Here is a 24,617-nt window from a genome sequence, read left to right on the forward strand (position 1 = left end):
ATAATGAACCAAGCTTCCAAGGGGTAATTACCCATCGTAATCCAGACATCACTAGTGAAGGTGCAATCACGGTAATTCAGACCTCTATTCGCTGGGATAACACGCAGCACAATATATCCAACAAGGTAAGGACTATGATCTATGCCCGTGTCACGCGAACAAGTACTGGTAAACTGAACCAGTGCAGCTCCTCCCATAGCATATCGGGTGTTCCAGAAATTCACGGATCAGAATGGCATCACCTTGAAATTGCTCAGGATCAGTTGGAGCCTTGGAGGCTCGAGCACCACGATAGCCCCAGTCTCCGCCGAAGATGTGATGGCCACGTCAGTAACGATGCACACAAGGAGCGATGATGTCGGAAATGTCAGCACACAATCGATTATTCTTTGTCAACTAATATGTACCAACACAGCATGCCCACACAAAAATGGACAGAGAACGGCACCAAAATAGATATTGCATCTCCAGTCACATGAACTAGACACCACACCATTAGGTTATTCAATCGAGTATGTCCACAGAGCACAGCAAAACCAAACTACATGGTCACACCAAATGTTAAGCTAATCATTACCATTGGTTCACATCACAGGATTAAAACAGACTCAATGCCGAGTCATGGAAACAAACTGAGCGACTGCTTGCTAGAGGAAAACATGTAGAGTGACATCATCCTTCAGGATGCTAAACGAGTGAAATGCTGCTCTCACCACCCGGAGGCTTGCGCGGCCCACCTAAGAACTCTCGAACTGGGGCCTTCCCATCTGCAAATATGTTGCTGCCAGTCATTTCTTTCAGTTTTGCGGAGCTCAGATGCTTGTCTGCAGACATTGGCGCCTCATCTCCTTTGAATATGTTGTTGCCCGTGAGATCAGCAGATTTCTTGCTGGCCATCTTCTTGGGAGTTTTCGACATGCTGTCAGTGTTGGCCTCTCCGAATGAGAAGGTGCTCACCTGTTTCAAGGAGGATAACATTCAATAAGTAGTGTCTCTGGTAGCAGAAATCTCAGAAAATACCAGAAAGACAAGATGCGGTACATTTGCGTTTTTCACAGGTGTGTGTGAAGCAGAGCTGCCGTTTTCTGAGTTCCTTGACCTATTAGGTCTGGGGTCTTGGGGTTCAGCAAAGATGTCATGGCCGCTGAGCTCCTTGGTTTTGGCATTAGATGTCAGCTTCTTCATCTTACCATCTACATCACTTTGCAGTGTACCACTGAGCTCACGCTGCTTTGCCACCTCAGCCACCGAAGTTGGTTTTTGGGAGGAACACTTCCATCCTCAGCGAATGATATGTGGCTTACAGTACTCACTGCCTGTAGTTAAACAAGAACCTGATAAATCTCTGATCATATCATGTGTTATGATTCCTATAAAGTGATACAGTTAAATCGGTTATTTAGTTATTCCTGCAATTTCAAGCTATTAAAACCGTTCACTTTCTGTTCACCAGTTTCTTTCTGTCACATTTGCAGCAGCATCACTAGCTCTTGGTATGTACGTCAACATAGAAACGCTTCCTCGACAGCTAAATGTAAGATAGACAAAACAAATAATCTCATGGATAATGACACTGAAGAAAAAAGAGTAGATACACTGCAGACTTAATTTGCCTCAGTAATAACTACATAGTCGTCAGAGCATACCTAGAAATGCTCAGTAGAGAAATACTAACCAACCAACAGTCATTCATTCCCAGAAAGAGGCTAGTCTCAAACTTACCATATGCACAAAGTTCGTTTTTTTGTGTTGGGTAGATGCACGAAGTTGATGTTTGCCGAAGCAAGAACATAAATAAAATGCAGCAACCATTCAGAAATAAACGTCATAGAAAGCGTGCAGTCAAACTTCTCTATCTTTTCACATATGATATATAAAAACCTATTTAAGCTAGTTAGATGCAGATAGTACCATCCATATTTTTTTCACATATGTTATATATTTTGTAGTTTGTACTAACATGTCAACACACAAATTAAAGTTGCACTCTGGAAACCATGTCTATGTCTAAAATACAATCTATCTATGAAAGGAGGGAGTAACTGATTTCTGGAACTAAAAGTTGATGTAATTAATACCTAGGTTCCATTAGTATACATTAGTTTATCGAGCAGCTACACGCCTAATTCTGTCAGGAAACCCACATATGCAGTACAGTCACACTGTAAAGTGCAAAACATTTCTCCCAGCACTCAAGCCAATAATATGTGAAATTCTGAATGTTGAAAAATTAAGCTCACCCACTTGCAGCTAAGATTTGCACAAGGACATGAAAATATGTCGAACACAACAAACCTTGTGAAACTAAAGAAGCATTCTAGAGTACACCTCCCCATTTTACAGTCAGTACAGTACATTAATGCCATTCTAAGCAGCAACAAGTTAGCACACATACTAATATCACTGAGAAGCAAGCAACAAGAACATTACTACTACGGAAGTACTTTCGGAGAGCAGGACCTGATAATTGCGCGAGGCAGCTCGGCCAGGCGTGGCTGCGGCGGGCTCCTCGGCGTCGCCGTTGGCCTCCCCAGCGAAAATGCCGCTCCCCGACATCTCCTTCCACTTGGGCGCCGAGCATGGCTTCCTGAAACACACGTTGGCGGACGGCGCAATGCCGAAAAGCAAGCTCAGGTATGGATCACACAGGTATCCATCGATTGCTTCGTCGCTCGATCCAGATTAGAGAGGAAGAAGCAAGAGAAGGGGTCGGGGAATCGATCTCACCTCTTGTTCAGGCTGTCGGACTCCTCCTCGGTGACCTGGCCCCCGAACACCACCTTGCGGAACGCCTCCGACGGCTGCGCGCAACAAATCGAGCAAGCGTATCAGAAGAGCTGAAGAGGGAACGGGCGGGGGAGGCAGGGTGTGGGGGAGGGAAGCTACTGCGGTGGGGTCTGGTTACCTGGTGGGAGCGGCGCGCGGGCGACGGCGTGGCGGTGCCGTCGGCCTGCTGCGGCCAGGAGAGCAGGTCGGCCGTGGAGGTGTGGGACTTCCTGACTGGCGCCGCCCTCTCCATCTGCAGCTTCCTCCCTTCTCCCCTGCTCCCTCGCTCGCTAGGCGTTTACTTCTCTGTCTGAAAAAAGCAAAAGGGAGAGGGAGAAGAGGTGCGAGGCTCGTGAGCAGGACGGTGAGGTGTCTCTGTTGTTTCCTCTTTTTTACATCCCAGACCCTACGCGTGCCTTCCACTACTCACTCTCACTGACATGTGGGACCAGGATTAGAGGGTCAAGCGCTGAAGCGGGGGCGCGAGCGGGTAGAGTAGTAGAGTAAGAGCATCTCCAGTCGCGTCCCCCAAAGCGTCCCCCAAAGGGATTTGGGGCGCGCCGGATAAAAAAAGCGTTCCAGCCGCGTCCCCCAAAGCCCATTTTTGTCCGACGCGGCCTGATACGGTGTCCGGCGCCCCGAGCCCGTCCCCGTCCCACAGGGGACGCTCCGGGGACGCCGGACACAACGAAAAGCGAGGCGGGCTCCCACATGTCGGCGACTATTTGCATAAACCGTTGGTTCGCGCCTCTTTCTCGTCGCTCCTTCCTTCCCGTGCCTCCCACCCCACCGCCGCCGCCGGATTTCCCGGCCGTTTGGGCGTCCGATCTATGCTTCGCGAGTCGGCACCGTTGTCGCGGCCGGGGCTCCGCCGGTCGTGCCGCCGCCGCCGCGTCGCGGCGCCTCCCGAACGCGCCGTCAAATCCGCCCCACCTCCGCGCACGGAAGGTGCTCGACGACTTGCCGGGTAGGCGCGATTGGTCGCTCGTTTGTTGCGTCGTCCGCGTAGGCGCAATTTTAACCATTGATTTTGCTTTAGCCATGGACGACGACGATGAGATGGTTGCCCTGCTGCCGGAGGACGAGCAAGCGTTCGACGACGACCTGCGGGAGCATTTGCCGATCATCGCGTCCCTCCGGGACATGCTTGACGCTGAGGTGGAGAAGAGGAAGAGGCCGCGCCGCGGAGGATCAAGGCCGGGAAGAAGGAAGTCGAAGCCCCGGCGAGAGGATGGAGGGGCATGCCATGCTTGCACAACGACTACTTCGCCGACGGGGCAACACATGCCGACAATTTTCGGCGCCGGTCACGGGATGAGCAAGGGCCTGTTCATGAATATCCTCCACGGCGTTCGAGAGTTCGACCCCTACTTCAAGCTCAAGCTCGACGTCGTAGACGTTCTCGGGTTCTCATCCATTCGAAGTGCACCGCCGCCATGAGGATGCTTGCATACGGAGCACTCCGCCGATACACAGGACGACTACCTTCGCATGAGTGAGTCTACGCCATTGAGTGCATGTACAAGTTTTGCCGAGCTGTGGTGGGAAAGTTTGGCAAATACTACTTGAGAGGGCCAACCGAGGAAGAGACTGCAAGGATCATGGCAAAAAATGCTCGCCATAGGATTTCCTGGAATGCTTGGAAGCATCGATTGCATGCACTCGGGCATGGAAGAACTGCCCGTTTGCTTGGCAAGGTATATACAAAGGGCGTCATGGATATTGCGAGTGTGGTGCTTGAAGTCGTGGCGATTATGATCCGTGGATTTGGCATTCTTTCTTTGGCATGGCGGGATCACACAATGACATCAACGTGTTGCGGCGGTCTCCGGTGTTCGAGCGGACTAGTGGAAGGGCATGCTCCACCATGCAACTATGAGATCAATGGCCACCAATATACCAAAGGCTATTATCTAGCCGATGGTATATATCCAAAATGGGCCACTTTTGTCAAAACAATCTCGAATCCATCGGGTCCGAAGAATTCTCACTTTGCTACACGACAGGAGGCTTGCAGGGAAGGATGTCGAGCGGGCATTTGGTGTGCTTCAAGCACAATTTGCCATTGTCCGGTACTCTGCTCTGAGCTGGTCTCACGACCAAATGTGGGAGGTGATGCGGGCTTGTGTGATCATGCACAACATGATCATCGAGGATGACCGCAAGAATCATGTTAGGTCACATGTTGGTCCCTATGAGTGTCAAGGCCCTCTCGCGGAGGTTGATCATGAGTTGCCTGCAGATTTTGCTGATTTTCTCGCCATGCACGCAGAGATCCGTGACAGCAATGTGCATGAGCAACTTCAAGCTGATCTCGTTGAGCATTTGTGGAGGATCAAAGGAAATACCGTGGCACCTTGATGTATCATCTACCCCTTTTTATTATATTTGATTACTTGTTTTATTGTTTGTTGTAATTTAATTTGAAAACAATCCTCGAAAACATTTTTTTCATATGCTACATTTGATATAAATGGTTTATGTGTTACAAAAATTATTTTAAATGTTTGGGGGCGGCGTTTGGGGGACGCGGCTGGGGAGCGACGTCCCCCAAACGCGGCACGAACAAAACACGTCCCCCAAACGCTCGATCCGGCGCGGTTTGGGGGACGGTTTGGGGACGCGACTGGAGATGCTCTAAGGCTGGTGCCAATGCATCACGCCCTATAGCCTCGTTACGTTAGCTTTTTTTCCTCAATCTCACCCCACACTCTCACCCCACGGTACCAGTGCACGGGCTATAGTGCTAGCTCTCACTTCTCTCTCCTCCACATCATCTTTTCTCTCTCCTCGACATCAGCATTTCTTTTTCAGATTACAACATTCAAAATAATGCAAGAAAATTATTTTATTCGACTAAAATTGTTACCAATTACATTATAAAAAAATTACATAAAAATTTGAAAAAATTACATAAAAATTTGAAAAAATTACATAATCTAGGCATTAGCCCACACATGCTCAATCAAATCATGTTGGAGCTGTGTATACATCGGTGAGTCCCTCATTTCGTTGTCCATCTGAATCCTGGCTGCTAGGCTTGGTGGTGCATTGTTGTGTATCGCAGGGCCGACATTGGAATTAACTGTCTCATAGATGTTCTCCAAATTTGTATCACGCTCATCGTCGATGATCATGTTGTGCAGAATGACACATGCACGCATGATCAACCCAAGAGTACGCCTCGAGTAGGAGCGTCCCGGAACCGCTAGAATGTTGAACCTAGCCTTCAGCACTCCAAAGGCACACTCGACATCTTTGCGCCAAGCTGATTGAGCAGCAGTGAACGATCGATGCTTTTCACTTTGTGAAAGAGTAACACCTTTCATGAACACCGGCCAGGAGGGGTAGATGCCGTCGGCAAGGTAGTAACCATAGTTGTACTCGTGTCCATTCACCGTGAAGTTCACTATGGGTGCTTCTCCCCTAAGCACATCAGTGAACAACCGCGACTGGTTGAGTACATTGATGTCGTTGTTGGACCCGGCCACTCCAAAAAATGCATGCCAGATCCAACGATCATACGACGCAACGGCTTCTAAGATTATGGTAGGGTGTTTGATTTCTCCCCTTGTGAATTGACTGGCATGCGCCACTGGGCAGTTCCTACACTGCCAATGCATGCAATCGATGCTCCCTAACATGCCCGGAAAGCCACGCTCCTCGGCTTTCGCTAACAGACGCTGAGTATCCTCGACATTTGGTCGACGGCAAAACTGTTCCCCGTAACAGTCAATGATGCCTTCACGTGAATCTATCTAGACAATCGATGAAGTTTGTCTAGCTAACTTAAGCCACTCATCTATCGTATCTGCAGCGGCTCCATAAGCTAATAAACGCAAAGCCGCAGTACACTTTTGTAGGGGAGAAAAACCAGCACGGTTGAGAGCATCAACTCTTTGGGTGAAATACGGAGAGTATTCACCCAATCTATCCACAATGCGTAAAAAAAGGGATCGCCTCATCCGATACCTTCGCCGAAAGAAGCTCGGAGGATAATTACAGTCGTCGGCGAAGTAGTCCTCGTAGAGCCGATCGTGGGCACCTAGACGATCACGCCTGATGAACTCTCGGCGGCGTCGGGGCCGTCTTGGCCCCGCCTCGAGGTTGAGCATCGCCTCCTCATACTCCGCCTGCACCGATCATATCACCCTCCATTCCGTCGATCGAACTGCAGCTAGACGAAGACATGGCGTTGAGAGGAGTGGAAATGGAGAGTGGAGGAGATGAAGTGTGGTGTGGAATGAGTGAAACCATATGGGGGGTATTATAGGGGGTGGGGATGAAATTTTGGGGTTTTTGGCTTTTTTTCGAATTTTTTGAGCCAGCAACGGCTACCTCAACGGCTAGGCGACGTGGACGAATCAGATCGCGCCACGTCGGCTAGCCGTTCCCCCTCCCTCTCGCCCTCCCTCTCGCCACGACCTGCCAACGCTGTCGCCCCCCTCTCGCCCCCAGCGCGGGCGGCAGCCGGGCGGTAGCGGGCGCTACCGCCGGGCGGTGGATCCACCGCCCCGCGTTGTCGTCTCGCCCGCCTCTCGCCCCTACGCGGGTGGTACCGCCGCCGCTCCAGCCCGCGTTGGCACCAGCCTAAGAGCATCTCCACCGGCGCCCGTGATAGCAGCCTCGATGGCTTTTTGGGGGCCGGGGCCGAAAATGCGCTCGTACCGGCGCGTCCCAAATGGCGCCGGCCAATTTTCGAGCCCAATAGAATCGCCGGAAACCTCGTGCCGGCCCCTTCGCCAAGGGCGCGAACGGGTGCGCCGGCGCCTCGCGGAACGACGGTTTTCGCGGGTGGGGGTGCCTTGTCAGCGAGGGGACGCGGCGGTTCGCGTCGGAAACGACGCGGGGAGGTTAGTCATCGGCGTTAATGTCCTCCCGCACGGTAACCAAAACGATGAGGGCGGCGACTGGCCACACGGCGTCCACCTACCTTACCCACACGCCTTTAATGCGCGTCCGCCGCCTTCCTTAAAACCACACCAGCGCGCACTCCTCTCTTTTCCCCGCCGTCCATCCCTAGTCACCGCCGTCACACCTCCGCGCGAACCACTACCCGGTGATGGCGCACAACGACCAGGCCGGTGGCAGCGGCGGCGGCATCCTTCGCTCGACGCAGCTGTCGTACGACGAGGCCGACGTGCTGTACTGGCACCGCATCCACGTGCTAGTGCAGTACAAGCTGCCGCACGGATGGCACGTCTCCAACGGCGGCTTCGTCATGCTGCCACCGCCGCCGCGAGGACCACAGACGCGGGCCCTCGCCAGGCAACGGCGGTTCGAGATAACGCCGGAGGAGAGGAGCCTCCCGAAGAATGCCCTCGACAGCCCATCTTGGGAACAACGCTTTGGCAATGAGCGCGCCGTCGCGCTCGCGCGGACGGACAATCCCTCGGGCGGCCGCTTCAACAACGTCGGCCGCCGTGCCTAGTGGTACGGTCGCGACGTCGACGCTGCGCTCCACGAGTACGGCTACTGTCCACGCTTCCGCGGGCAACGGGAGCCGGTCTACTTCCCGCAGGCGGCGATCATGGCGCCGACGCCTACCACGCAGGGGGCGCCGGCACGGACCGCGGCGTCCGAAACCTCCCGCACCGGATCGTCCGCCGTTGGGCGCACGCGCTCGGCCGCGCCCGCGCCTCCTTCCGGAGGCGTCGTCATCCGCAACGACGCGGCGCGGCGCGCCTCCTCTGCTCCGGGTCGTCGGACGACGGGGTCGGGCCGCCGCTCCCGCGTCAAGGAGGAGGACGCCCCGCCACCACTTCCGCCGGCGAAGAGACATGGTGGGAGAAGGAGGCCGAGGCGCAGGTGGCCCTCCGTGGCGACAGCGACGAGGAGGAGTTCCCCGCCCAGAGCTTCATCATCGGCCGCTCCGTCGACGAGGACTACCGGCACATCGCGATCGACCCGCGGCAGGCGGCGTTGTGGTCCGCCAGGGACCACGGCGCCAACTACGTCGACCTCGTCGGACCATCCGAGCTGCCGACGCCAAAGGAGGAGATGGCCGACGACGCCGACAGCTGGTCCTTCGGGACGTCCAGCGGCAACGACCTGGACTTCAGCGCCTTCGACTCTCCACGCCGCTAGATGTTTATTTTTAGTATTTTAGTTTAAATTCACGTTAAATTTATACAAATTTCGTTCGAACTACGTATGAATACGTATGAATATCGTGTTGCAAATTTGTATTTAAATTTCCAAATCTATCGGGGCCGCCTGTTTGGGAGCGCCAGTGTGGGAACAACTCTCCCAAATGGAGGATGCTATGCCGACGCCCCAAACGGAGGTGCCGACGCCCCTGCCGACACCTATTTGGAGGCTACCGGTGGAGATGCTCTAATTCTAATTTCTGAACACTCCCGAGTGTTGCGCGTATTCATAGGCCGTTAATTTAACTATTGTAATACAAGATAAATAGAGCTAATTACACCGGTGGTTTAACATCTTATCTAGCATGTGAAGCTTCAGTCTTACTTCTTGCAACTAGTGAGACCGCACTCTAAGAACTTTCGAATTACGTAAAGATTTAGTCCTGGCCAATAGAAAGACAACATGTGTATGCCACGCTGGCTAAGATTCGCGCGCTGGCCGCTGCAATTGTTGCTAACTAGATTTAAATGTGCGCCTTGGCGCACGATCCTGTGAAACTCGTGTCGATGAAAACTCTATATAACGGACGGAGTAGGAAACCGTTTATATAGAACCAGAAAATATATTATAGCAGCAAACACTCAATGGCTATGTCAAGAGCAACAGAAATAAAAAAAGAAACAATAAAAGCATTATCTATAAATGGTCTTCGGAGGCTACGTCGCAGGAAAACTCTGATTGTTTTAGTTGGGTTAATACATTATCTCTTTTCTTGTGTCACTTTAATCTCCTTCTGCAACTTAACCTTGGATTTTCCAAACTGTTGGGTCAGGCCACAAATGTTCTTCATTAAGTCATCATTACGTTGTTGTATAACTGAAATACTCGCAATTTGCTTTTCTACCTTTGTCTCAAGGTTCCTGGTAGAAGCGTGACAATGTTCTAACTCTAACAGAGTTATTTACTTCTCTTCATGTAGTGTTACAGTTTCCTCAAGTAAGCTGCTCTTAATTCCTCCCATTGCTTGGTCAAGCTAGCATTGCTATTCTTCATGTCTTCATCAGAAATCTGCTCCTCAATTCTAAGATTCTCAACGAAAACCACAAACTGCTGCAACTCTGAGAGGGTTTTATTCTTCTTATCTTGAATTGCTACAATTTCATCATGGAAACTAACCAAGACATCTTCGGACCCTTTCTTCAAGTTAGAGTTACTCTTCTACGGATCTTCATTGGCAGGCTGTAGAATATAGTTGTTTTCTCTTTGCTACTCTAACTCACATTCAAAACTCTTGACTGAAGCATTTGAACTTTGTAACAGAATGATCTCCTCTTGCATATTAGTCTTAGCATCTTCCAGCTGTCTATCCAAGCTAGAATTCTTCTCCTGCAGAATACTCTGAGAATGAAAATGACAAATGAAATTAGACACCGAAAGATAGAAAGGATCAATTATGTTTTTATTTCCAGCGCACCATGATGATGCCATAAAAATTGGTACCTCACATCTTTTTTTATATAGATTTGCTTCTATTGAAGCGTCGTGATTTTGTACAATAGTAAAAACAGTTGCAGGCTATTCTGAATGAATTCAGGGAAAAATAAAGTGATACTAAATGATGATTGTGTGGTTAGTGTAGAATGCATCAAAAGATTGCATAGATTATGTCCAAAAGGACATGGACGAGCTTTTAAGAGAAAAAGGTCAGTCAAGAACATGCACATGCCCGTATAGTATCATAATGTGTAATCTTTTTAGACTTCGGATTTTATGCATAATATAAAAAAACACCCATATGAATGAACAAGTCAATGGCAAAAATATTCAAATAAATATAAGCGAAGATATAATTGTGCACCTTGGCGCACGACCCCATTGGATTCGCACCGATTTACATTTGGTATCATGGTGATAAAAACAATACGGAAAAATGATAATGCATATTTTTAGACAAAAGAGAGTTAGCCATGATAAGCTAAAATCATTTGCAGGATTTCTTATCAAGTAATTTTGGAGGAGATAAAACATTTTAAAGTGTTGACTTGGTTCGCTGCACAATAGGAATCACCACGTCCTCACATTTAAAAAATATAAAATAAGAAATAACAGAAAATCAAATAATGGTAGCAAGCTTCTTCATCAACTTCAGAGTTCAGAGGTAGCCATGATAAGCAAAAAAATCATTTGTATCTCCTTAATCTGAAGCTCAAAGTTACTGAAACTATAAATGTCGCTATGATGCAAGCCAAAACTTTAGAATCTCCAGGAGTAGTGCTGCCAAGTAGCACAATAGCCAAAACATAAGCACAAAGTGATGCATCGTCTATTTGGTCATTTAGTATTAAATACATTTTTAGAAATAAACTATGTTTCCCACTAGAACAAAAACATGAACATGGTGCTACTTCTAAGCATATCTCTAACATGGAACCACATTTATGTTTTTATATTAAAAAGGCATATATGGTTATCAAGATTGGGCCACCAATATCTCCTGAAATGAAGTACTATTAGGCAACTGTCTCGCCCTTGGACCAACTTTCACATCCATTTCGGTCGCCACGTCGAAGCCCTTGTTTATGCAGTAACTACAGTCACCCTTGGTAATGGCACTAAGCTGCTTTTCTGGTCGGATAGATGGCTTGCTGGGCAGAGTATTGCAGATCTTGCCCCTGCCGTGGTTGCTACTGTCAGTCCTCGTGTCATCAAGTGTCGGTCAGTCACCTCAGCCTTACCAGAGAATGCCTGGATCAGGGATATAGCCTACCTGCGCATTCCAGGCGACCTGATGACGCGGCAGTCAGGGCCCTCCCAGGCTAACAAACGGTATATATTTCTTTCTAGCTTCTTCTTTCTTTCTCTTTTTAGCCTTTAATTTTCTGTAGCTTGGCTATGCTAGTGTACCACCCGCTTTCTCTGCAGTTTTCTTCTAATACACAAATACACACGCTTTGGCGTGTGTTTGAGAAAATAAAATTACTATTAGGCAGTAAGAGAGGCGCAAATATTGGACACTTGAATCTGAATTGCCATACTGAACCCATATGGTGCATATAGATGAACATGTGTGTGTGTTCGATATGGACCTTATACGTATTCATTCTAACTATTTTTTCCTACCGCATGCATTACTACCACATGTCCCACAAATGGCTTTTATTTGTGTCCAGGGCAACCACATGTACGCAAAGATCTCACAAGGGTCCAACATTTCATCATAAATAAAAATCACAGGCACATACTAAGAAAATCAATGCAAGGAGCATCGAATGAAACAGAGGCTCACCTCAGAACGACGCATCTCTACAGAGGCAGAAATACCAAATAGGCTAGTAAGATTGGATTAAAAAGAAGGATCCATGGTGCCTCGCCGAACGGTGGCGGGAGGCAGGAGCGACGGACCACGCCACCACGACATCTTCCACTGATAAATCCAGTGATGCCTGACATCTCCTAGAAATGCACAACTTTACAGTGATTTCATCGCACTCTTAAACTGTATAACTGATGGTGCTACCATAGGAAGACAATAGTTTAGGTATTTTCTTCTCACTCTTAAGTATCATTTTGTACTTTCTACAGCTGAAAGGATTTTAAACAGAACCTTATTGAGCAAAGGGATACATAGAAGCATCATCCAGGCAGGTATCGATATGATGCTTGCACACATAGAAAGAGAGGTTACCTCTTATTTATTCCAGATGCATCAGATGATGCCGGTAGCTCCTACGGATCATCAACCACAGTTGGAAGAACCTAACGATAAGTATACGAAGCGCAAGTAAACCAAAAAACCATGTCTACTGGATAAGTAACTATCTTTAAAGCCACGACCTGAACAGAATCATGGAACAAAGCTCTCTGCACAAATGAATTCTAAAAGATACTTGTTGATGTTAAATATTTTCTCCGAAGATCCCCAAATTTCAAGCTAAATAAATATATTTGTGAACTTCTTTTCAAATTAGCAAAGATACTTAAATTCGATGTGAATTTCCATCCTTCTGTGAAGATAGTACATGGTGCACAACTCGGCTGAAATAAAGCGGCACCACCTATGGTGAGGCCTACCATAGATGAAGGTACATCTAGCAAAGCCGCATATATCACGAATAGGTGCAAAGGCTGATGATGGATACCAAACAATTTCTGAGCTCTCTTCCGCCGTTGGTGTGGCCTGCCCCCGAACCCGAAAGATTTGTCGGAATCCACCGGTACTCGGAGTGTGGTGATATTTCGATAAACGAGCCTAATACCTGCAGCAAGATCAAGATTCTGGTTGGGATAACCTAGCAATAAATAATGGGTGAAACTAACATGTACAACAGAAATTTAATGTACAGTAATAAACATGTTTTTCAGACCAAGATATAGCTGCCTGGGAAATTCTTAGAAATGCTAAATAATTCCATATTCGTTCTACGGAGTATATCTTTGCTGCATGCTGCACTTTTCTAAAGAGAATCATGATTATGCAGTATGTTCTAAAAAACAAAATACGGATACACTGTGGATCTCATTTCCACCATGGCTATAACCACAACTGGTTACCCATACCAAGAATAAGACAACTTTTAGCTTTTCTGCTTGTAATAACCAAAAATGAAAAGTACTACCAGCAGCAGTCAGGAACTGATAAGACGTGATGGCAATAGTGCAACATATTGATTTAACCAATTATAAAATAATATTTGGATTTTACTACACCTAAACTGATTCCAACTATCTTTAATCAACATATATGAATGCCCATCAAATAAACATGAATGGAATAGAATATGTTTGAAAGTTCCTCCCAAAAATTGAGCACTCTCGTGTACATAGAGTTGGTAAATACCTCTAAGAAAAGCGAAATAAATAGTTCCAACAATGAGAAAATTTAAGGATCATCTGGTATGCAACATATGACATCATCAAGTTTTCTAGTAAATGTGGTCATGATGCATTGAAAAAAAAGTGGTGTTCAAGATAGCCCACCTCCATGTATTATATTTTGCGCTTCTCATGGGTGAGCCAAATAGTGCCTTCAATTTCTGGATTAGATGGACAACCAAAATATAAGGCCATGAGAGGGGAAAATATGCTGCATTTTAACAAAACCAATTAGCATTCATGAACTGAATCTGTACAAATCAAAAAAATGCATAATACAAACAATTTATCTTTTCTTCTTTTTGCGGCAAGTAGACAACAACATCACTCATCACTCAGTAATTGAGCCCAAAACCCCGGCCCATCATAAACAGGAAATTAGAATTGTCATGGGAGAATCCATTTGATGTATGCATTGATTTATTAAGCTAGGTACAACTCAACTAATTACAAATGAATGAGATATTTGTAAATATAGAAAACCATATCATAGTAAAGCAAAGGGAGTTGTAGGCTACCACCTTGACATTGCCGCTTTCAAAGAGCAAGTTCTTGAGTTCATCTCAAGCCGTCGTCTCTCCATACTCAAATGACCGGCTCCTGAAAAGAACACCGGACTTACCACATGAATATAGACATCAATCTGTACAATTGCATCTATGTGTGTTGGATGAATGACAGGATCAACCAGTGAGATCTACAGAACTGAAAGGCAGAAGCTATCTCTGCACTCGTACACATTCAACATCATTTTTTTTTGCAATAATAGAGAGAGGAGGAAAATAGGGAGCTCACCGGGAGCAGTAGGTTGGGGATGTGATGGGCTACAGCTGTACTGAATGGTGGCCGGCAGGCGCAGGTCGAGAACGACGCGAACAGCTCGGGGAGGTGGTGGCGTAGATCGCCGGCAGCAGCAGCTCCGGGAAAGCGACCACCATCTCGTCATCCTTGCCTCCCCGATGTCGTACCTACGCTGCGGAGAGCTCCTCGCGCCGGGTACGCTCACGGACCGTCACCTGCAGACACAAGAAGCAGGTAAGAGGTCCTCCATGGCTGGTGCATCGAGCAAGGGGAGGGGAGGGGGGGAGGGAAGAGGCCCCGCCCTGCTGTGCCATGGCAGCCGTCATGGAGACACGCGTGTGCAGAATGTATTTTCCTCTAGATCCATCACAATAATTCGCACTACTCATTACTTCCCCTGCTAAACAACATGAGATATGCAAATAAAATTCATTAGCAGCTCCTCCCATCAACGATTGTCTCAAAAAGCCTCCTATAAATAACTCATCTATTTAGAAAATAATAGCTTGCATAGAAAAGTCAAAAAATCAAGAGGCAGTGTACATATAAGTCACATATTTTAAGCTAGATTTCAGCAAATAAAATCTATTGAGGGGAAGGGATAGTACATAGGTCGATCTTCCCCTCCATCCCACTTTCCTTTTCATGAAACAACCTGTAGCCATAAATAAAAAGATCTAAATGAATAAATATGAAATGTTAGGGAATTAAACCAAAAGGAGTAGTGGAAGATAGAATTGGACAAATCTATAGGAACAATGGCACACCCACATAGTGTTTTCCAAGTGGAGATGGCCAATCACCAGCCAAGATTAAAATCCTCCTATGTGATTCATGAGCAAATATTAGGAACTGATAGTGCAAAATCCTCACAAGATAGGAGATGTGCAGGGAGGACGACGCTCACCAGCGGTGACACATGGCAAGCAGCGGCCTACGCTGCTTAGATCGCCACCAGCCAATCATCCGACCGCCGTCCAGCCAGCTACGGCTCCTCTTGGAGTGTGGCATCGTCGGTGGCTATGCTCTAATTGTTCCATCAACTATGGTTCTTATCATGCTGTAGGGACTGCAAAGCGCTGCCAGGCAGGCCAACCATTACACACCTTCATATGCAAGAACTAAGATGTTGCATCACATTAACTCTGAGTGGATTCCACTACTTAAATGCAGGGCCTATCTGTCTAACAATTCGAAGCCAATGTTACACTCATCGGGCCAACTATTGACCATACCGGATGAACCTCTAACTATGCAGCAGATTAATATTAATAAATCTCCATATATATTTCAACTTTCATGTCGAGCATGTGCATTAGCAAATCTAAACTTGAACCGACAACTTGTAGGAAACCCCGAGTCTACATTTCCTCAAAATATCAATATACATGGTAACATTACACTGATGATATGTACATGGATAGTAAGCATTGCATGAGTACCTTGTTGTTTTCCAAATCCAAGGGTTGTAAGCTTCTGCATTAGTTGTTTTCCTGGAATTAGCCATTAAGTGATCTTATCTCGCGTGTATGCTCCTGGCACAAAATTTATAGATATGAGCACAATGCCGCGAGATGTAATTTCTAAAATATTCATTAGAAAATAAGCCAGCAAAGAATATGGAAAAAACAAATAAGGAAGATGACATTTGTTCCCAATTGTAGTATTAAGGGGAGAATTTCCAAAATACAATTGCTCGTTGAGTAGGTCATCGAGCCACAACAGCTGCTCCTCGATGATACTCTCAGACAAAGTGCGCTAGTGGTGCCCATGGCTGTGGTCATGCCCGAAGATTTTCCCCTCTCATGACCTCCAGTTTGGTTGAGTGGGGTGTGTCCAGTAACTGGAGCATCATCCAAGGATTAGCACCACGCACAACGAAGCAATATGCAAATGTTTCCGCAGCCCAATCGCAAGACACCCAAAAACGCAGAACTGTGTAGGCCACCCCAACGCATCCGCTGACGGTCAGCAAAACACGGATAGACCATAGGAAATCGACTCCAGAACCAGTCCTGCGCAGTCTAGGCACACCCACACGCGCTGAACACAAATCGAAGAAAATCAACCACAAGGAACATCCCAAGCACCCAAAATCCCCAAATCCACAACAACGTGCACATGACACACCCACGAATCGGCCCCAATTCCTGGGCACCCACCACACCAATGCTTATTAGAGATCCAAAAATACACACACGCTTGCACAGAGAAAGCTACCCACGACCGAATCCACCAGAGCCACATCCACATCAATATCAAAGAATAATGGAAAAAAACAATGGGCAGAGGGAACAAACCACATCGGGGAAGAAGCAACCCCGGAGAGCCCCGCCTCCCCACCGCACAACTATCACCGTCTCCCCGTATGCGCTCGCCAGATCCACCACCGTGTTCGTCTCCGTCGACATCCGACCCCGACGACGTGGTCCGCGTCTACGGCTCCCACGGCTGCCCCATGGCGTGGCGCCTCCGTGTCGGGCTCCTCTACAAGGCCGTCGCGCTGCTGCACTTGACGCCGCGACCCCGCTCGGCCGCCCCGTGCTCCGCCTCTCCGCCGCCGGACCGAAGCTCTGCGGCGCCGCCGACGCCCTCCTGCGCCACGTCGACACGCGCTTCGAGGGGAATCCCGCCATCGCGCCGCCCCTGCGTGCGGGATTAGGGGAGAGCGTGGCCCCGCTCGGCCGCCCCGTGCTCCGCCTCTCCGCCGCCGGCCCGGAGCTCTGCGGCGCCGCGCGACGCCCTCTGCGCCACGTCGACGCCGTCGCGCCGCCCTCGCGTGCGGGATTGAGGGAGAGCGTGGACCGGGGGCATGCGGGGATTGGGGAGTGCGGCTAGGGTTTGGACCGTGGGCTGCCTATTTTAACCACGTCGACCAAGAGCAATCTCACCCGCGAGTCACCGACGAGGCGGGCCCGGACGATGGTGGGGCCCACTTGCAGCCAGAGGCGGGTAGCACATGGCCATTGCATGGCTTTATCTAGTGGGAGGAGAGGTTAACCACGTCTGACCAAGAGCAATCTCACCCGTAGTCACCGATAGGCGGGCCCGGACGATGGTGGGGCCCACTTGCAGCTAGAGGCAGGTAGCACATGGCCTTTGCATGGCTTTAGCTAGTGGGAGGAGAGGCAACAACGAACGGACCAGATACGTTGATGGGGTGATCCAACGGCCATGAAGCGAGGATCGCTGTGAGAGCCCCATGGGGGTGCAGCAATTATACCTTTAGATACCCCCGGCAATGTATTGTACTACGAAGAAACCCATGTCAATTTTCGAATATATATAAAAAAAGAGATTGCTCCAAAATTGTTCATCCCTTACCCTAGCTCGCGGAGTGCGGTGAAGGAGGCGACGGCGAGGCGAGCTACACGGCGGAGTGGTGCGTGGAGGTTGAGCGGGGCGAGGCACGCTCAAAGGAGCTGATGGCGGTCGGCGATGCCGGTGGTGGCAGTGGCAGAAGCACATGGGGAGAGGAATGGAAGCAAACCTCAGTCGTGTACTACCAGACTACGTCGACGAGGACGCCGACAAGGACGTCGGCAAGGACGGCTGGGACTGGTTCTGCGGTAATTCTTCCTATTCCTCCCATGTGTTCTGCCGTTTTGTTGTTATTTGTTATGTATCTGAAATCTAGAGAAAAAATCTATTTTGTAGGACAAAATAGAACAAGAAGCCTTAGGTGAAGATCTAAACCATGTGCAGAACATTAGAAGAATGAATGTGAGGTACATTGAGGAAGAAAATATGATGCTTTTGTTGAGGTTAAATCAATTCGAGCTGGAATTGAACAAGAGGAAGGCAGGGAAGAAAGCAATACACTTATCGGGAGCTTAGAAGGTGAGATAGGAGAGAGTTGGTATTTGTCATAATTTTAGTTAGTTCTTTAGCCATTTATTGTGTTTGTGCTCTGATGATGATCAGGGGCTTTGTGTGAGCCATATTGTAGTGTGTACGATTGCTGGATCAATAAAAAGATGGGCAATACGTTATATTTGTTGCTTACTATTGCCTTAAATTTTGTTCACTGGAATTCAATAGGAAAATCAACTCAAATGGCAATAGGAATTCATCAATGTACTAATTTTTCAGTGTTGTCAAGCAAAACAACTTCAGAGACATGTTCATTGTTGGCAACAAGAATTCTCATATGCATTATTCATTGCATAATCAGAAAATAAAACAACTTCATTAATGAATTCTCATATGCATTATTCACGGTTTTCCAGCAAAACTAGATGTTAGTTGTGGATGGTGCATTTTGACTCAAAGGCATCTCATGTGAATTGACATCTGCACTGAGTTCTTCATTCAAATCTGGAAATTCATTCAGGTCAATCCTGTTAGCACCAAAACACATGTAGTAGGCACTGCTAGAGCCTGTTGCATACCCTCTTCTTGATCTCCCTCTTATAGCTGCTGCATCTTCAGTTTCTTGTGCAGTTCCACTTGTACTAGCTTCAGCAGATCTTTTTCTAGCAGCACTTCTAGTAGATCTCCCCTGCCTCTTCCTTCTTGCTCACTTGATGTACCTCTTCCCCTACCTCTTTCTATTTCTGTATTTGCAGTACCCCTTGTTGGAGATATGCCCAAGAGGCAATAATAAAAGTAGTTATTATATATCTTTGTGTTTATGATAAATGTTTATATACCATGCTATAATTGTATTAACCGAAACATTGATACATGTGTGTTATGTAAACAACAATGAGTCCCTAGTAAGCCTCTTGTATAACTAGCTTGTTGATTAATAGATGATCATAGTTTCATGATCATGAACATTGGATGTTATTAATAACTAGGTTATGTCATTATATGAATGATGTAATGGACACACCCAATTAAGCGTAGCATAAGATCACGTCATTAAGTTATTTGCTATAAGCTTTCGATACATAGTTACCTAGTCCTTTCGACCATGAGATCATGTAAATCACTTATACCGGAAAGGTACTTTGATTACATCAAACGCCACTGCGTAAATGGGTGGTTATAAAGATGGGATTAAGTATCCGGAAAGTATGAGTTGAGGCATATGGATCAACAGTGGGATTTGTCCATCCCGATGACGGATAGATATACTCTGGGCCCTCTCGATGGAATGTTGTCTAATAGCTTGCAAGCATATGAATGGTTCATAAGAGACCACTTACCACGGTACAAGTAAAGAGTACTTGTCAGGAGACGAGGTTGAACAAGGTATAGAGATACCGATGATCAAACCTCGGACAAGTAAAATATCGCGTGACAAAGGGAATCGGTATCGTATGTGAATGGTTCATTCGATCACTAAGTCATCGTTGAATATGTGGGAGCCATTATGGATCTCCATATCCCGCTATTGGTTATTGGTCGGAGAGAGGTCTCAACCATGTCTACATAGTTCGCGAACCGTAGGGTGACACACTTAAGGTTTGATGTCGTATTAGTAGATATTGAATATGAAATGGAGTTCGAAGTTTTGTTTGGAGCCTCGGATGGGATCCAGGACATCACGAGAAGTTCCGGAATGGTCCGGAGAATAAGATTCATATATAGGAAGTCATTTTATAAGTTTGAAAATGATCTGGTGCATTTATGGAAGGTTCTAGAAAAGTCCGGAAGAAATCACTATGGAAGGCGGAGTCCCGGAGGGACTCCACCTAGCATGGCCGGCCAACCCTAGGGGGTGGAGTCCCAGGTGGACTCCACCTAAGGTGGCCGGCCACCCCCCCTCGTGGAAAGGTGGGAATCCCACCTCAAGTGGGAATCCCACCTTGGGTAGGTTTCATGTCATATGGAAGGTTTTGGTTTGGGGTCTTATTCGAAGACTTGTAGACCAACTCTTTGGGGTTCCACCTATAAAAAGAGGGACAAGGGGAGGGGGCCGGCCACCCCAAGACCACAAGGTGGCCGCACCCTATAGTGGCCGGCGCCCCCCTCTCCCAAACCCTAGCCGCCCCTCTGATACGTCTCCAACGTATCTATAATTTCTGATGTTCCATGCTTGTTTTATGACAATACCGACATGTTTTGTTCACACTTTATGTCATTTTTATGCGTTTTCTGGAACTAACCTATTGACGAGATGCCGAAAGGCTAGTTGCTGTTTTCTGCTGTTTTTGGTTTCAGAAATCCTAGTAAAGAAATATTTTCGGAATCGGATGAAATCAAGACCGAAGGCCTTATAATTCCCGGAAGCTTCCGGAGCACCGGAGAAAAGTCAGAGGGGTGCCAGGGGGGCCCCACCCCACAGGGCGGCGCGGCCCAAGGGGGGGGGGGCGCCCCCCTATGGTGTCGCCACCCCGTGGCCCCTCCGACTCCGACTCTCGGCCTATATAATCGTCCATGACCTAAAAACATCGACCAGAAGGACGGAAACAGAGAAAACCATCCAGAGCCGCCGCCATCGCGAAAGTCCAATTCGGGGACAGAACTCTCGCTCCAAGCACTTCGCCGGACGGGGAATTGCCCCGGAGCCATCTCCACCGCCGTCTTCACCGCCATCTTCACCGCCATCGCTGCCTCCATGATGGGGAGGGAGTAATTCACCCCCAGGGCTGAGGGCTCTACCGTAGCTATGTGGTTAATCTCTCTCTCTGTACTCCAATACAATGATCTCGTGAATTGCTTTGCATGATTGAGATCCATATGATGAGCTTTGTATCGCTACTAGTTTATGTGCTACTCATGTGTTGTTATTAAAGTAGTCTATTCCTCCTGCATGGTGTAAAGGTGACTAGTGTGTGCACCGTGTGGTTCTTGTCGTAGGCTATGATCATGATCTCCTGTAGATTGTGGAGTTAATTATCATTATGATAGTATTGATGTGATCTATTCCTCCTTCATAGTGTAATGTGGACTGTGTGTGCACTATGTTAGTTCTTGGTTTATTTTGCAATGATCTATTACGCTCTAAGGTTATTTAAATATGAACATTGAATTGTGGAGCTTGTTAACTCCGGCATTGAGGGTTCGTGTAATCCTACGCAATGTGTTCATCATCCAACAAAAGAGTGTATGTAGCACATAAGAGAAAGAGTTATTTATTATGCGATCAATGTTGAGAGTGTCCACTAGTGAAAGTATGATCCCTAGGCCTTGTTTCCAAACATCGAATCTCCGTTTATTTACCGTTACTGTTGCATGTTTACTCGCTGCCATATTTTATTCAGATTGCTATTACCACTCATATACATCCATACTACTTGTATTTCACTATCTCTTCGCCGAACTAGTGCACCTATACATCCGACAAGTGTATTAGGTGTGTTGGGGACACAAGAGACTCCTTGTATCGTGATTGCAGGGTTGCTTGAGAGGGATATCTTTGACCTCTTCCTCCCTGAGTTCGATAAACCTTGGGTGATTCACTTAAGGGAAACTTGCTGCTGTTCTACAAACCTCTGCTCTTGGAGGCCCAACACTGTCTACAAGAATAGAAGCTCCCGTAGACATCAAGCTATTTTCTGGCGCCGTTGCCGGGAGGAAAGGTAAAAGGTACTCACACTCCGGATCTCGGCTACTAAGCTATTTTCGCCGTTGTAAGTACTCGAAGCTATTTCCTTTAGATCCTGCAATTGCATCTTTTTGTTTCTTGTTTACACTAGTTTGGCATAATGGACGACAATGAGCTTCTTATTCTATTTCCTGATTTAAGACATGGATGGTTTGATGCGAAAATTAAAAAAGCCATGGAACATATTAGCATGAATACTTTGAATACCATTGTTGCTAATGATATCGAAAATTCTAAGCTTGGGAAAGCTGGCTTTGATGAGCATGATATTTTTAGTCCCCCAAGCATTGAGGAGAAAATTTACTTTGATGATACTTTGCCTCCTATTTATGATGATTATAATGATATTGGTCTTTTATTACCGCCTGTTATGGAGGATAAATTTAATTATGATGATACTATACCTCCTATATTTGATGATGAGAATAATAATGATAGCTACTTTGTTGAATTTGCTCCCACTACAACTAATAAAATTGATTATGCTTATGTGGAGAGTAATAATTTTATGCATGAGACTCATGATAAGAATGCTTTATGTGATAGTTATATTGTTGAGTTTTCTCATGTTGCTACTGAAAGTTATTATGAGAGAGGAAAATATGGTGGTAGAAATTTTCATGTTACTAAAACACCTCTCTATATGCTGAAATTTTTGAAGCTACACTTGTTTTATCTTCCTATGCTTGTCACTTTGTTCTTCATGAATTCATTTGTGTACAACATGCCTCTTCATAGGAAGCATGTTAGACTTAAATGTGTTTTGAATTTGCCTCTTGATGCTCTCTTTTGCTTCAAATACTATTTCTTGCGAGTGCATCATTAAAACTGCTGAGCCCATCTTAACGGCTATAAAGAAAGAACTTCTTGGGAGATAATCCATGTGTTATTTTGCTACAGTACTTTGTTTTATATTTGTGTCTTGGAAGTTGTTTACTACTGTAGCAACCTCTCCTTATCTTAGTTTTGTGTTTTGTTGTGCCAAGTAAAGTCTTTGATAGTAAAGTGAATACTAGATTTGGATTACTGCGCAGAAACAGATTTCTTTGTTGTCACGAATCTGGGTCTAATTCTCTGTAGGTAACTCAGAAAATTAAGCCAATTTACGTGAGTGATCCTCAGATATGTACGCAACTTTCATTCAATTTGGGCATTTTCATTTGAGCAAGTCTGGTGCCTCAATAAAATCCATCTTTACGGACTGTTCTGTTTTGACAGATTTTGCCTTTTATTTCGCATTGCCTCTTTTGCTATGTTGGATGAATTTCTTTGATCCATTAATGTCCAGTAGCTTTATGCAATGTCCAGAAGTGTTAAGAATGATTGTGTCACCTCTGAACATGTTAATTTTTATTGTGCACTAACCCTCTAATGAGTTGTTTCGAGTTTGGTGTGGAGGAAGTTTTCAAGGATCAAGAGAGGAGTATGATACAATATGATCAAGGAGAGTGAAAGCTCTAAGCTTGGGGATGCCCCGGTGGTTCATCCCTGCATATTTCAAGAAGACTCAAGCATCTAAGCTTGGGAATGCCCAAGGCATCCCCTTCTTCATCGACAAATTATCAGGTTCCTTCTCTTGAAACTATATTTTTATTCGGTCACATCTTATGTACTTTACTTGGAGCGTCTCGTATGTTTCTTGTTTTTGTTTTTGTTTGAATAAATGCTTGTGTGGGAGAGAGACACGCTCCGCTGGTTCGTATGAACACATGTGTTCTTAGCTTTTAATTTTCATGGCGAAGGATGAAACTGCTTCGTTAATTGTTATATGGTTGGAAACGGAAAATGCTACATGAAGTAACTGGTATGATGTCTTGAATAACTTGATACTTGGCAACTGTTGCTCATGTTTAAACTCTTGCATCATATACTTTGCACCTATTAGTGAAGAAATACATAGAGCTTGTTAAAATTTGGTTTGCATGAGTGGTTTCTCTAGAGTCTAGATATTTTCTAGTGAGGTGTTTGAACAACAGGGGAAGACAATGTATAGTCTTATAATGCTTGTAATATGTCTTTTATGTAAGTTTTGATGTACTAGTTTATCCTTGTGTTTGTTTCAAATAACCTTGCTAGCCTAAACCTTGTATCGAGAGGGAATACTTCTCATGCATCCAAAATCCTTGAGCCAACCACTATGCCATTTGTGTCCACCATACCTACCTACTACATGGTATTTATCCGCCATTCCAAAGTAAATTGCTTGAGTGCTACCTTTAAAATTCCATCATTCACCTTTGCAATATATAGCTCATGGGACAAATAGCTTAAAAACTATTGTGGTATTGAATATGTACTTATGCACTTTATCTCTTATTAAGTTGCTTGTTGTGCGATAACCATGTTTACGGGGACGCCATCAACTATTCTTTGTTGAATATCATGTGAGTTGCTATGCATGTCCGTCTTGTCTGAAGTAAGAGAGATCTACCACCTTAATGGTTGGAGCATGCATATTGTTAGAGAAGAACATTGGGCCGCCAACTAAAGCCATGAATCATGGTGGAAGTTTCAGTTTTGGACATATATCCTCAATCTCATATGAGAATAATAATTGTTGCCCCATGCTTATGCATTAAAGAGGAGTCCA

The 24,617-nt window shown here is 46.3% G+C and overlaps 1 long non-coding RNA gene and 1 pseudogene across 1 annotated transcript; both read right to left on the reverse strand.

Annotated features, from left to right (window-relative positions):
• Window positions 1-476: 476 nt before the first annotated feature.
• LOC124698518 lies at window positions 477-3,117 on the reverse strand (annotated as a pseudogene).
• A 9,985-nt stretch (window positions 3,118-13,102) lies between these two features.
• LOC124698519 lies at window positions 13,103-14,590 on the reverse strand. The gene is made up of 4 exons (XR_007000996.1): window positions 14,524-14,590; window positions 14,250-14,328; window positions 13,834-13,889; window positions 13,103-13,112 (listed from the first exon to the last, which is right to left on the reverse strand). It is a non-coding gene; the product is annotated as an uncharacterized LOC124698519 (long non-coding RNA).
• Window positions 14,591-24,617: the final 10,027 nt, after the last annotated feature.

The sequence above is a fragment of the Lolium rigidum genome, chromosome 3, assembly GCF_022539505.1.
Source record: "Lolium rigidum isolate FL_2022 chromosome 3, APGP_CSIRO_Lrig_0.1, whole genome shotgun sequence".
NCBI classification, from domain to species: Eukaryota; Viridiplantae; Streptophyta; class Magnoliopsida; order Poales; family Poaceae; genus Lolium; species Lolium rigidum.